This window comes from Mus caroli, chromosome 1, assembly GCF_900094665.2.
Source record: "Mus caroli chromosome 1, CAROLI_EIJ_v1.1, whole genome shotgun sequence".
In the NCBI taxonomy this organism is placed as follows: Eukaryota; Metazoa; Chordata; class Mammalia; order Rodentia; family Muridae; genus Mus; species Mus caroli.
This window is the reverse complement of record NC_034570.1, coordinates 39,353,720-39,367,392: the sequence shown is the minus strand read 5'-3', so window position 1 is coordinate 39,367,392 and position 13,673 is coordinate 39,353,720. Positions and strand designations below refer to the sequence as shown.

General features: G+C 36.7%; 1 pseudogene; it reads left to right on the top strand.

The window, feature by feature from the left end:
* Positions 1-577: 577 nt before the first annotated feature.
* Positions 578-13,673, top strand: part of LOC110295069 — a 24,624-nt pseudogene continuing 11,528 nt past the window's right edge.

Genomic DNA, 13,673 nt, shown 5'->3' with positions numbered 1-13,673 from the left:
AGCTCTCAGAGCCGTTTGTGCCGTCTGGGCGAGGACACCAGGGGAGAGTCCTAATTGTTTTATGTCTGCAGCAAAATTGCCATTACCACAGATTTTATCAGCAGTCCAGGAGGCTGTCTTTTACAAACTCTGACTTTTAAGTTAAATATTGGCCTCTAGTGAAGACAGACTGAACAACTTTATTCTATTTATTGGGTATCAAGTAGCCTTCTCTTGCTAAACCTTCTAATATAAATACTGTGTGCAGGCAGGTTAGTTTCACTTTTGTGAGACAGCGATCTTTTCTAAAAAAATCTTTAGTAAGGGCTAGGAGGCGAGCACCTTNTCCGCCCTCTTCGACCTGTTTAAGGAGATCTCTGATGATTCCCCAATTGTTAAAAAGGACTCAGGGACATCTTCTCCTTGTTTTATCAAAGCATTAATATCTTTACCTACTTTATTTTAAGAACCATTCAATACCAGCCATGGACATCTTTCGTCCACAAAACAAAAACATTTTATTAAATTCCTTTTTTTTTTTAAAACTCTTATCCCTCTCTCCTTAAGAGAACCCTTCATCTCTTGACCTAAATTCCCCATGGTTGATGGGACAACAACTGAATGCCTAGGCTTACCTCCCCATGTCCGTCTGCGACACTCGAGCGAAGTGGCGGGGGACTGTCCCACTGTCTTACTGTCTGCGCGGTACCTCTTTAATCCATTGTCCGAAGGGCGGCCGTACCTCGTGCTCCACGTCGGGCGCCACTTGACCCATCCAGCAGGTCCAGTTATTCGAGGGTCACAAGGGGACCTCCTCCTAAGAACCAAATGGCGGGTAGAGAGAGACGAGGGCCTTGTATGAATAATGACACGGAAACCATTCTGGAATGCATCAAAGCCCCTTGTTTCAGTTTTTAACCATTCAATTTGAAGAATTTATACCAACTAATAAAAAAATCGTATCTGACAAATACATTTCTTAAATGACCACTTTTTTCCTACCTTCATAAAAATTTATAGTCAACATTCTTATTATAGTCAAAATGGTAAACTCTATTAAATAGCATGCATATATGGCCAGAAAAACCTTAGCAATTATTCAACTTTTGATTTTCATGGCTGAAGAAACATATCAGAAAGTTGTTCTTCATCTTCTAGCTAATATAAATAAGGCTGCTATAAATATGATGGAGCATGTGTCTTTGTTATATAGTGGAACATCTTTTGGGTATAAGCCCAGGAGTGGTATAGCTGGGTCCGCAGGTAGTACTATGTCAAATTTTCTGAGGAACCACCAAACTGATTTCTAGAGTTGTTACACCAGCTTGCAATCTCACCATTAATAGAGGAGTATTCCTCTTTCTCTACATCCTTGCCATTATCTGCTGTCACATGAGTATTTAATCTTAGCTATTCTGACTGGAATCAATCTCAAGATGGTTTTGATTTGCATTTCCCTAATGACTAAGGATATTGAACATTTTCTTAGGTGCTTCTAGGCCATTCAAGATTCCTTAGAAGAGAATTCTTTGTTTAGTTCTATATGCCAGTTTTTAACAAAACCAGAAACTCATTCTGTGAGAAAATCAACAAGATAGATAAATCCTTAGACAGACTAACCAGAGGGTACAGAGACTATATCCAAATTATCAAAATCAAAAATAAAAAGGAAAACATAACAACAGAAACTGAAGAAATTCAAAATATCAACAAATCCAACTATACAAGCTTATGCTAAACAAAACTGGAAAATCTGGGTGAAATGGACAATTTTCTAGACAGATACCAGATACTAAAGTTAAATTAGGATCAGATAAACCACCTAAACAATCCAATAACCCCCAAGGAAAGAGATGCAGTCATTAAAAGTCTCCCAACAACAACAACAAAAAATCCCTAGGACCAGAATGTTTTAGTGCAGAATTCTCTCAGGCCATCAAAGAGGACCTAATACCAATACTCTCCAAACTATTCAACAAAATAGAAACAGAAAAAACACTACCTAATTCATTCTATGAAGCCACAGTTACACTGATACATAACCACACAAAGACCCAACAAAGAATGAGAACTTTAGACCAAGTTCCTTTATGAATATTAATGCAAAAATATTAAATAAAATTCTCACAAATCAAATCCAAAATCACATCAAAATTATCATTCACAATGATCAATTAGGCTTCATCCCAGTGATGCAGGGATGATTCAATATAAGGAAATCCATCAACGTAATCCACTATATAAATAAATTCAAAGAAAAAGATGCTTGATCATATCATTAGGTGACAAAAAAGATTTTGACAAAATACAACACCCCTTCATGTTAAAAGTCTTGCAAAGATCAGGAATTCAAGGCCCATACCTAAACACAATAAAAGCAAAATACAGCAAACCAATAGCCAACATCTACCTAAATGGAGAGAAACTTGAAGCAATCCCATTAAAATCAGGGACTAGAAAAGGCTGTCTACTATTTCCCTATCTATCCAATAAAGTACTCAAATTTCTAGACAGAGCAATTAGAAAACAAAAGTCAAAGAGATACAAATTGGAAAGGAAGAAGTAAAGATATCACTATTTGCAGATGATGATAGTGTACTTAAGAGTCCCTAAAAATTACACCAGAGAACTCCTACAGTTGATAAAAATAAACAAACAAACAAACAACAACAACAACAAAAAAAGTTCAGTCAAATGGCTGGATATATTATTAACTGAAACAAAACAGTAGCCTTCCTTTTGTACAAATGATAAACAGGCTGAGAAAGAAATTAGGCAAATGACACCCTTCACAATAGTCACAAATAATATAAAATATCTTGGTGTGACTCTAACCAAGGAAGTGAATGATCTTCATGATAAGAACTTCAAGTGTCTGAAGAAAGAAATCAAAGACTTCTGAAGATGCAAAGATCTTCCATGCTCATGGATTGTCAGGATTACCATAGTAAAAATGGCCATTTACCAAAAGTCATCTATAGATTCAATGCAATCTCCCTCAAAATTCCAACTCAATTCTTCACAGAGATACAAAGAACAATTCTCGAATTCATCTGGAATGCCAATTAACCCAGGATAGTGAAAACTATTCTCAAAAGTAAGGGGACTTCAGGGGAATCATCATCCCTGACCTCAAGCTTTACTACAGAGCAATACTGAAAACAAACAACAACAGCAGCAAAAACCAAAAACAAAATAAAACTACATGGTATTGTTAGAGACTGATAGATAAATCAATGAAATAGAAATGAAGACCCAAAATTAAATCCACACACTTATGGTCACCTGATCTTTGTCAAAACCATCTAGTGGAAAAAAGACAGCATGTTAAACAAATGGTGCTGGCTCAAGTGGTAAATGTAGAAGAATGCAAATTGATCCAGTCTCATCTCCTTGTACAAAGCTCAAGTCCAAGTGGATCAAGGACCTCCATATAAAACCAGGTAAACTGAATATAATAGAAGAGACAGTAGGAAAGAGTCTGGAACACATAGGCACAGGGGAAAATTTCCTGAATGGAACACCAATGGCTCAGGCTCTAAGATCAACTATTCACAAATAGGATCTCATTAAAATTGAAAAACTTCAGTAAGGCAAAGTAAGGACACAGTCAACAGGACAGAACTGCAAACTACAGATTGGAAAAAGATCTTTACCAATCCTATATCTGATACTACTACTACTATCCAATATACATTAAACTCAAGAAGTTAGACTCCAGAGAACAAAATAACCTCCTTAATTCTCAACTGAGGAATACAGAATGGCTGAGAAGCACCTAAAGAAGTGTTCAATATCCTTAGTCATCAGGGAAATGCAAATCTAAACAACCCCGAAATTCCACCTCACACAAGTCAGAATGGCTAAGATCAAAAACTCGGTGACAGCAGATGCTGGCAAGGATGTGGAGAAAGAAAACTCCTCCATTGCTAGTGGGATTGCAAGCTGGTACAACCACTCTGGAAATCAGTTTGGTGGTTCCTCAGAAAATTTGACATAGTACTACCTGAGGACCCAGTTATATCAGTCCTGGGTATAGATGCTGGGTCCTGGGTATAGACCCAGAAGATGCTCTAAAATGTAATAAGGACTTCCACTATGCTCATAGCAGCGTTATTTATAATAGCCAGAAGCTGAAAAGAACCCAGATGTTCCTCAACAGAGGAATGGATACAGAAAATATGGTACATTTACACAATGGAGTACTACTCAGCTATTATTCATTGTTTTAATGAATTCATGAAGTTTTTAGGCAAATAGATGGAATTAGAAAATATCATCCTCTTAGAAATGCTTTCATAGAATTGGAAACAATCACCCATGGAAGGATTACAGACACAAAGTTTGGAGCTGAGACAAAAGGATGGACCATCTAGAGACCACCATATCCAGGGATCCATCCCATAATTAGCCTCCAAACAATGACAGCATTGCATACACTAGCAAGCCTTTGCTGAAAGGACCCTGATATAGCTGTGTCTTGTGAGACTAGGCCGGGCCTAGCAAACACATAAGTGGATGCTCACAGTCAGCTATTGGATGGATCACAGGGCCCCCAATGGAGGAGCTAGAGAAAATATCCAAGGAGCTAAAGAGACCTGCAACCCTGTTAGTGCAACATTATGAACTAACCAGTACCCCGGAGCTCTTGACTCTAGCTGCATATGTATCAAAAGATGGCCTAGTCTGCCATCACTGGAAAGAGAGGCCCATTGGACTTGCAAACTTTATATGCCCCAGTACAGGGGAACGCCAGGGCCAAAAAGTGGGAATGGGTGGGTAGGAAAGTGGGGGGGGGAGGGTNTGGGGGACTTTTGGGATAGCATTGGAAATGTAATTGAGGAAAATATGTAATAAAAAATATATTAAAGAAAAAAGAAAAGAAAATATCATCCTAGTGAGGTAACCCAATCACAAAAGAACACATATGATATGCACTCACTGATAAGTTGATATAGCACAAAAGTTTGGAATACCCAAGATACAATTCACATACCACATGAAACTCAGGAAAAAAGAAGACCAAAGTGTGGACACTTTGATCCTTCTTAGAAGGAGGAAGAAATTATCCATGGAATGAGATACAGAGACAAAGTGTGGAGCAGAGAGTGAAAGAAAGGCCATCCAGATACTTCCCCACCTGGGGATCTATCCCATATACAGTTACAAAACCCCAACACTATTCTGGATGTCAACAAGTGCTTGCTTACAGCGACCTGATGGAGCTGTCTCCTTAGAGGCTCTGACAGTTCCTGACAAATAGAGAGGTGGATGATTGCAGCCAACTATTTGACTGAGCACAGGGTCCCCAATGGACAAGCTAGTGAAAGAACTAAAGGAGCTGATGGGTTTTGCAGGCCCATAGGAAGAAAAACAATATGAACTAATCAGTATCCCCAGAGCTCCCAGGGACTAAACCATAGAAATGTTCCACTAAAAAGTTAATTTCTATCTGATGGTCATGGAGCCATGTTCAATCATGGCTACTTTCATGGAGAGCCCAGGATGGAGTATCATTTAGCCACCTATAACCATACATCATCTGAAAAATTGTCACCCTTCCTCATTTTGTCAAAGAAATAAAGGTCTGATTATTTGGTTTGTAGTCTGGTTTGTAGTCCTGTGCACAGAAAGTGAAAATGTGCCCTGTGTACAGACAGGGGAAAAATCCACCCCTAGTTCATTTGTGATTTCATGCTACTGGATTACAAGGCATGGAAAGTTGCAGATGAATAGGTAGTATTAGGCAAATCTTTCCTTTTCTGTTTCTCCTGTGCTGGTCTCTAGCTCCCCTCCCTTTATAATTGTTTTTCTCTCTCTGTTGCACATGTTACTAATGATGCAGAAATTGCTAAAACCAATATGGAAAATATTTCACAAGGGAAATACTATGCCTTCAGTATTTTTGCCAGGTAGAAATTGATTTCATACTGTCTGCTTTTTATTGAAGTTAACTCTCTTTCTTTCAGGCCAGACATTCATTCTCCGTACTAACGGTTGCTGTTTCAGTGAATCCCACTACTTAGCATGACATCAGCTCATTCACTTGGGGTATAGAGAGTGTTAGAAAGAGTTACTTTTTTTCTAACTATCTAAATACTTTATTTACTTGTTTATTCTTTTCACTAGCTCATATTTTGCATCAGTTCTCAATGACCAATCTCTGTATGACGTTTAAAATGACTTATCTTTATAATAAGTACTTATTTAGTGTTCAGGTAATTTTTAATAAATGCATCATTATAAGCTACTAAGCAAGTATTTTTCCTTCATTAAAACATGAAAACATTTCCAACATACTTGTTCTTCAGTTTATCTAGTGTCTTAATGCTCATAAAGCCAACTCTGATAGTATGAGCACAGCCTGAAAGTCCCATGCAGCAGGCTTTTTACTCATTAGTTATAGATTTGGGTTCCTTCTAAAAAAAACCAAATCACTCATAGTCTAAAAGTGGTTAATTTGACATTTCATGATGCTGTGCATTATGAGGAGCTGTTGCTGGAAATAATTAAAAAATAAATAAATAAGCAAAAAGGTCATGCTGGCAGGTTCCCGTACTTGTGCCTCTGCCCTGGCAGCCTAGCTGACCAGTCACTGGTAGGCAATGGCTGACCTGCTTTCATCTGGTTGAGATTCTGACTCTGAACTCCACAATCTCCCCACTCTCTATAGGTTCCCAATGGTGAGTCACTAACCACTCCAACCCCGTGCTTCAAATCCTCCATGGCCTTAGTGGAGCACCTCAGGCAAACCCATGCTTGGCCACAATACCTTTCTCTCTTGAACCCAGATGAGCTACTCCACCACCACAGTGAAGGAAAACACAACACAAACTTAGTTCAGAAACAATGACAACTCAGTCTCTGAGCACAACAACTAAAACCTAATCTTGTAAGCCTTATGAAAGTCTGATGCCTCTGGTAACAAATCCTTACAGATTCACCATGATACCAGGAAATTCTAGAAGCTACGTCTAACCCCTCTGCTGTCTCTGTTCCAGATAGAACCTAACTCTCTCCTGCTTCCTCTCTTCCTCTGTCCGACTCGGAAGTCCTGCCTACTCACCCAGTGATTACCTTCTTTATTCATTAGGTGTTTAGTTCACAGGAACAGCACCAGGCCCATCCACAACAAGGAGGCTAAAATTGGAAAATAAATATTAAAAGATATGTTATCTTATATACTTGTACTTTCATTACATTGTAAGTAAGTTGTGTAAAGCGAGATCAGGATGCCTCCCTCAGAAACTTAAAAGTCATACATGAGTGAGTTCACACATCATTTTCTTCTTTATATTATTTTATTTAATTGATGTAGGCCAATTTTAAGAGATCATGAGGATGTGGAATGTGATGATCCCCAAAGCATCTCTTCCATTCTCCAAAGTATCTTTATTTCTTTTCACATAGGTTATTCCTGAAACCAACTCATTATCCATATTCCTGTAAATAATGTGAATAAAACTACTGACTTACAAGGGTTAGTAATGAACCAACTTGCTTCCATTTTAGGCTCAAAAGTCATCTCAAGGATTGGGCTATGCCCCCACAGTAACCTTAACTACAAATGGTTCCAAACTGTCTGTTCCAGGAAACAGCAACCATGTCTTTATTTCAAAAGTTGTAATGAACATCTTGGAACCCTCCTTTTATTTCAAAAGTTTGTTATGACTATCTTGTTATGATCACCTTGTTATGTTCTGCTTCTATAACCTCATTTATTTTGTTCACCTACACCTGAGCTATAAAATCCTTGTGTTCCTCATATCCAATGCTGACCTGTCAAACCTTGCCTTAAGAGAAGGTAGGCTTGGTTTAATTAACTGCCTGTTTTAGTTAAGTATTATGAGTTTTTCTGTGTCCAACTTAATTAGTTTAAGCAGAAGAGACAGTCTTGATAGTACTAGCAGTGATACTTTGATTGCTTTATTTATAAGATCGGCTTTCTGCAATATACAGATTTTTTTCGGAGCTTGTGTATCAGAATATAGCCTAGTCGGCCATCAGTGAAAAGAGAGGCCCATTGGTCGTGCAAACTTTATATGCCTCAGTACAGGGGAACACCAGGGCCAAGAAGTGGGAGTGGGTGGGTGGAGGAGTGGGTGGGGGAGGGTAGGGGGGACTTTTGGAATAGCATTGGAAATGTAAATGAAAAAATACCTAATAAAAATTTTCGAAAAAAAAAGAAAAAAAAAAAAAAGAAAGGATGAAACATGAACATAGAGTTAGTCTTGGTTTTGAACTCAAATATCAAAGAGCGACATATTTCTTGGCTTAAAATAAAGGCTTTCCAACCACAGCTTGTTGTCTTAGAATGAGGAAAACCAGTTTTAAAGTTTATTCTTTACATCAACACTCATAGTGGAAGAAAATAACAAATTCAATGAAATGTATCATTGAACAAAGATATATTCTTCCATACATATAATGGAGTTTAGATTTTGAGCAAACAAATATACATGAACTTGCAAAGCTATGCTTTTTGAAGTAAAGCAGGACCATTTCCTGGTATAAATAGGGGAATTTCCTCTTTTGTAGTAGCAATCAAATTCACTTCTTGGTTCCATCCTTTCCTACCAGACTAATGAAAAGAATCACAACATGGGTTACATTAGTACTTACATATACTTTGTTCCAAAATCTCATCAAAGCTGCAATCTAGACTATAGTTCAGAAATATTTCTCAGTATGGCAGGAATAAACATATTTCCTTTAGTTCAGGGGAAATCAGACTCGTTTCATTTGAATCTATACTGATGAGAACATTAAGATGCCTCTAGTATGTCTCTTCATAAATAGTAGCTTTATCTAATACAGAAATTCTAGCTTGGGATCCTTTTCCCTCACTATAGTCCTAGCTCTATCTCACACCCAACTAGGAACCAATTCTTACTATTTATGTCATGCATGGAGATGGAATAGTTACATCAATCCTACTACAAGATCATCACATTCCTGAACCACTGTCTTATTCTTTGTCTCTCTTTTCCCACAGGATAGGATCTCATTATGTAGCTCAGGGTGGCCTGAAGTTCACCACCTTCCTGCTTCAGAGCTTTGCCAGCATCACCAATTTTTTCTTATGTCCCATACCTTGTGTGAACTATTGTGGGTATAAAATGTTTTTTTCTTTTTATCGAAATGCAGCACACATTGCCTCTTATTTATGAAAACAGCACTCTCTACTCTTTCCTGCCAAGTTAAAAACTGTTAGTATAATATAAAAGCTCTTTCATTTTTCAGTGGTACACTACTTTCATTCTCATGTCTCTCAGTAACTCATCTCTTTCCTCTTTACAAATATTATATTCAGTACTATTACAAATGTCCAGATAAACATGTCAGGGGTGATACCATAGGCCTATAATCTTAGTACTCAAGAGGTACAGGAAAAAAAACAAAACAAAACAAAACAAAACAACAACAACAACAAACAAAAAACTCCCCACAATTTCAAGAACAGCCTGACCTACAAAATGGATTCCAGATGAAGAAGGTCTATGTAATGATTCTGCCTCAAAGATAAAAACAACAGCAACAACAAAGAAGACAATATCAGTAAGTTATCAGAAGAAATTAATTCTTTGGCACTCATAAGATTTTGAAAGTGCAAACGCAAGGACTAGAATCTGTAGTCCTTATTGTTAGTTGACTATGTTGTTAGTATGTATTTGCCTTTTTACATTAAGGTTAAACAGTACCTCCTCATAACACAACTTCTGGCCCCTGTGGGGTCTAATTATTTGCTATTCCTCTCTTATTATAATTGCTTACATTTTTCAACTTGTATAACTTTAGTTATATTAATAAGCCTATGCAGTAGAATTTTCCTTAAACTATACATCACACATATACTTCTTTTGATCATAGATATTAAAGCAGTTGCTTCACTAATGAGGGAACTAGCCACTAGAGATTGAAGCTATCAGCAATGTCATTAGAAAGTGTAGAAAACAAAGTATATATCCATATACTCTTGCTTCATTTCAACTCTAGAGTTTGTCCTTTCACCTACCAAATAAAGTGCAGAAGTGCATTTCTGATAAAGCCTACAGTTATAATAAAGTCTGGTTAGATGTTAGAATGGAGTTACAAGTGTAAGACATTATTGAAAACAACCCCTTGATCCAGCGGAAACAGGATTGGGTGGAGAGGAAAAGTCTCAGACAATAAACAAACAAAAGAAGTGTCTTGGCTAGCACAGAGGGGCATTCTGCAGCAAAGACAGATACTCAGACCAGTCTAAACTGTGCAGAATTCCCAGGTCTTCTACGCTCACTGATTAGATGGCGCACAGTCTACATAGGGAATGCTGACATCATCTGGAAAACTGACACAGACCCCCAGGTCATCTACCTGGACTGCTTGCAAAATAATATTCAAGGTTTATTAAAAGACTGCAAAATTGGTTTATGTTGTAACAAATTAGTGGTTTTAAAGTTCTTAGAAATGCTGGCAGAAGGCAAAGCAGATGTTTTTCATATTAACACAAGACTATCCTAGGTAATCCAAGCCCCAACTAAAGATGCTGACCTTTGAATGGAATCAAATGCAGAATTATTCCAAAGTCTTATGTCCAGAGCTTTATCAGTTTCAGAATTTGTCTTCCTTCTGAAGAAACTAAATTGTCTTTGTTCTATTTTCTTGGAGCAATCATCAGAATATGTGAAAATATTTCCTAATTAGTTACATGATTCTATTTTTGTTCTTTGTGAGCAAGAAACATGAAAATGAAAAGCAGCTGGGCTCATTTCATAAATGAGAAAATTTCTTTAGTAATCTGGACATTTATAGAATGTTCAAATGACTTAGACATATTCTTTCAAAAGTGCAGACTTCTGAAGAGCAAATTGTTGAGGGTTGGTCTGTTGCTCTGTATTGTAATGCTGAATTTTCTACCAGAATGTCTAGGTTAATGAGTGAATTCTCATGTTTAGCAGCTTTTGTTATGCAAACCTTCCTCCTTAATTTAAAACTCTTGAGATTTGATCTGCTGCTATGAATTATAATGCTACATACTGGCCCTGGTTACCAAAGGGACAAAGAGATCCTAACATATTTCAAGTAATGCTATGAAATCTTATTCCCCAAGTTATATCTAATTATTCAATAAAAATGCCTACAGACTATAGATGGGCAAAGAGATATAGATAAGGTTTAGGTTCCTCTGCTTGGGGTCTGAGTCAGGAGACCAGAGAAGAGGAGGAGAAAGTGAAGAGAAGAAAAGACACCACAGGCTAAACTTTAATGAAAACATGGCCATGAGTACTAGCCAACTGGAGTTAGGGCAGTCTAAATAGACCATAGCACGTCATAATTTAGTTATGATACCAATTATTGATAGGGAAGTAGATACTAAAAGCTGAAAGGGTAGATATCTGCTCTGAACTAGTTTTTTAAAGGCTTATTGTGAATATAAAAGTTTTATGTCTTTTATCTGGGACCTTAATGACCTAAGGCAAACTAGAAACACCTGATTGAGAGAAAACATTTACTACAACACAAATCTAATTTCAGGATAAGATATTGTAAAATAGAAAAAAACTATTGTAAGCTATGGCTGAGATTCCTAATAATGGAGATTCTTTAAATTATAAATTAATGTTAGAACATTAAAGTCTATGTTCACAAACAAAATGTCAGGAAATGATACATCAAGTGTGTGGCTTACTAAAACTTTTAAAAATGAAAATGTACCTTTTTTAGGTTACTAAACTAATATCTATGCTATAAAAAAGGTTTCTGAGTGTTGCCATTGGACGACACAATCTTTCGAATTTTAATTTTAATAAAATAAAATTATAGTTATAGATAACTTGCAAATTTTATAGTTAAATTGGAATTGTTTGTTCATACTTACTGGGATAAAGGTAATATTAATATTGACCTTTAATAGCAATTGCCCATTGTTTGCCAATACCAGAAAGAATACATTTAAAAATATGAAAGAAAAATATCTTACAAAGCAGAAAATTTTCCCTTGCAATTTAAAAACAATCATATTCTTCCCAAATCATTATAGTCAATTAGCTGTAGATGTAATCCCATTAGAAGGATCTTAAAAATGCTACTAAATACAATTCAGCAACAAAGGGAGTTTTCCAAACAATGAAAACCAATCAATAACATACAGTTTCACAACTTCTACAGAAAATTTAAGAAAATAACCTATTTCACTTTATAGTACCTAATTAACGATGAGGTGCTTGGCTTTAAATTTTTCATATTTTTCTCTATTTTTCCTCTTGTTTCACCTTTTATTCTGAAAATTCGTGAAGTGTGTCCTCTCTGAAACTGAGTTGTACCATTTCAGAGGAAGGAAAGGAGAGATGTAGGTATAGAATGGCAACATTGATTTGAGTGACATATGTCATAAATATAAGATAATGTTTACATTTTATTATGATTATGTTTATAGAACTAATACTTTTTTTTAAATAGAGTCAATTTTATTTTTACAGTTTTATAAAATATGGGCATAGGCAATGCTATAGGGATACTGGACAGTATAGAATATCCTGAGAAGGCAGTCCAGGCAGTTATGTCTCTTTAGGCCTTATTTCCTGGGCTTCAATATCCCTTGCTTTACAGTGCATTTCAGTGACAAATTTATGGCTATTTTAAATTTATGTATACCTTCTAACAGAAGCACAAAGTACAATTATTCCTGGAATTCTCACTTGCAAATCTCTCCCTGCTGTCACAAACTTCACAGGTACCAAATGACCTCTGTGGCACTTTGCCCTTAGGTCACCTCCTGCAGGATCCCTAGGGCTTCTACTATCTGTGGTATGCACACTTTTCTCTTTACAGGGACACCAGTGGCACCCTACAGTGTGTTACTGTTACTATGGTGACAAAGTCATGCTTTGAAAGATTTCAAAGAATGACTGAAATAAGGAAACACTCTTTAAATAAAACCTCAGGTTGAATGCATTTCTTATATTATGTACACAAAAATAGGTAAAGATTCTATATTATGCAAGTATATAATTTTAACATGGAACATTAAGCTCAAACTAGTTTTGTGACTCTTTGAGAATTTTAAATGGGAGAAACTAACAGCAGACATTGTACCTTTGAATGTTTTTGTTTCTTGTTTGTGTTTTATTGTGCTGTGTTTTGGGTTTTGATATTACAGACTGGAGTCTTAATCTCACAGTTCATATTATTTAAATGTCAGTTTTTAGTTGGTCCCCAAGCTCTGTAGTCACTTTCTACACAGTTCTATAGCGGAATCAACCTCTTCATTGTATTCAAAGACTATGAAGAATTCTGAGAAACAGGACAGAAAATTGCAATCAATAAGCAGGGTCTAGTTCCCTGTTCAGATTTTTACCGTCAGGAGTCTAGAAGAAAGGAAAAGCGAGACAAAAATTGAACAACTCTATCCTCGAATTTTAGTCACTGGGGGAATGGGAACCTGGGATCAAAGAGAGGGGGATTCAACCAGAATTTTTTTTTAAAATTAGGTATTTTCTTCATTTGCATTTCCAATGCTATCCCAAAAGTCCCCCATGCCCTCTCCCCCACTTTTTTCCCCTCCCTCCTCCAACTTTTTGGCTCTGTACTTAGGCATATAAAGTTTGCAAGACATATGGGCCTCTCAACTGATGGCCGACTAGGCCAACTTCTGATACATATGCAGCTAGGCCAACTTCTGATACATATTCAGCTAGAGCTCCGGGGGGGGG